Source organism: Sinocyclocheilus rhinocerous, unplaced genomic scaffold (assembly GCF_001515625.1).
Source record: "Sinocyclocheilus rhinocerous isolate Xijiao unplaced genomic scaffold, SAMN03320098_v1.1 scaffold789, whole genome shotgun sequence".
Lineage (NCBI taxonomy): Eukaryota > Metazoa > Chordata > Actinopteri > Cypriniformes > Cyprinidae > Sinocyclocheilus > Sinocyclocheilus rhinocerous.
Window position 1 is genome coordinate 2,741,235 of NW_015667306.1, and position 2,288 is coordinate 2,743,522.

The window sequence follows — 2,288 nt, forward strand, 5'->3', positions numbered from 1 at the left end:
TTAGTCTTCATTTGAGATACTTTTGTGTATCATCCATGTGAATTGCAGTCATTTACATAATATTTCTCCACAACACAACATGCTACTTAGCCATTCAGCTCTAATCTCTGATTCGTATATTTGCATGTGCAACAAATGGAATTCTCCGCCCACCTACTGGTACGCTTGCATTTTAAAGGCAGAGGACTTTGAAACGGCACTAATGATAGCATTTTGCTTGTTGTTTAATTAGAAATCTGTTCCATCTGGGGAAGCCAAGCCATCCGGTTCAGAATATGTCTGATTAAAGGAATAGTTCACCCTAAAATTAACATTTACTCCCCTACAATGAATTGTTCACCAATGGATCCCCTGCAGTGAATGGGAGCTTTCAGAATGAGAATTTAAGCAGCTGATAAAAGCATCACGATAATCCATATGACTTCAGTCAATCGATTAGCATCTTGTGAAATGAAAAGCTGTATTTGTGAGAAAAATCTTCACCAAAGCATTTTAAATTTAAAGCATTGCTTCTGGCCAAAATGAATCAATCCATAACTTTTTCTCTAGTGGAAAAGCTCATCCTTTGTTGTCCTCTCACCTCAAAATCCACTGACATGTTTAAAACCGTTTTCGTTTGTAAATGCTGCTTGATCTGTGCATATTTCTCTCCTGATTCAGATGAGGCTTGTATTTTAGCTGGAATTTATTTATTTTTTTCAAAAATGTCTATGAATTTGTTACAGACACACATCTTCTCACTTCACAAGACATTAACTGATGGGCTAGAGTTGGGTGGATTATTTGTGATTGTTTTTTTTTGATCAGCTGTTTGGACTCTCATTCTGACTGAACCCATTCACTGCTGAGGATCCATTGGTGAGCAAGATGTAATGCTAAATTTCTCCAAATTCATCTACATCTTGGATGACCTGAGAGCAAATTTTACTTTTTGGTTGAACTATTCCTTTAAATCAACTGTTATATGCCAAATATTTTCTTGGTTCTTCTAAGTATGATGCCCCTCTATAGCAAATGCTGACAAACAAAGTATAGTCTCAGACATAGTTTAATATCTTTATTACATTGTTCCAGATAAAATACAGACAAGGATTTAACAAAACAATATAAAATGCTGGAAAAATAAAACAAGCACCAATAATAACATATTGAATAACTGCTGAAGTGGGTATTCCTTTACATGCAAGTAACATCACCCCAATTACTGCACTTGTCTGCACTTTTAACACTAAAGGAGACCGATCAATAAATTGTGCTCTAAGCATCAAGCATATGTGCAGTGAATCAATTTTCTTTTGGCGAGGCGCTTGATCTGTGCATATTTCTCTCCTGATTCAGATGAGGCTTGTATTTTAGCTGGAATTTTTTTTCAAAAATGTCTATGAATTTGTTACAGACACACATCTTCTCACTTCACAAGACATTAACTGATGGGCTAGAGTTGGGTGGATTATTTGTGATTGTTTTTTTTTGATCAGCTGTTTGGACTCTCATTCTGACGGCACCCATTCACTGCTGAGGATCCATTGGTGAGCAAGATGTAATGCTAAATTTCTCCAAATTCATCTACATCTTGGATGACCTGAGAGCAAATTTTACTTTTTGGTTGAACTATTCCTTTAAATCAACTGTTATATGCCAAATATTTTCTTGGTTCTTCTAAGTATGATGCCCCTCTATAGCAAATGCTGACAAACAAAGTATAGTCTCAGACATAGTTTAATATCTTTATTACATTGTTCCAGATAAAATACAGACAAGGATTTAACAAAACAATATAAAATGCTGGAAAAATAAAACAAGCACCAATAATAACATATTGAATAACTGCTGAAGTGGGTATTCCTTTACATGCAAGTAACATCACCCCAATTACTGCACTTTTAACACTAAAGGAGACCGATCAATAAATTGTGCTCTAAGCATCAAGCATATGTGCAGTGAATCAATTTTCTTTTGGCGAGGTCTTATTTGGTGTGGCAATCTATATTTTGTTTTGACATTATACAATTTAATGGACAACCATAATGTTATAACTACATATAGAAAATAACATGATCACTGTAAGTTCATTAACATGATATTAAAGGTGCTGTATGTAAGTTTTTGACTCTACTAAAGCATAAAATACCAGAATATGTTTGCAGATATTTAAGAAACATGCTAAGTTAACATACATGTTTATCTGAAAAACAACGCTAGTCAGTTATTCTCCTTCGAAAATGTGCGTTCCGGGACCGAATGTCGGTCTCTGTTTTGGTTTGTGAAACCCGCCCACTGCCAGTTTA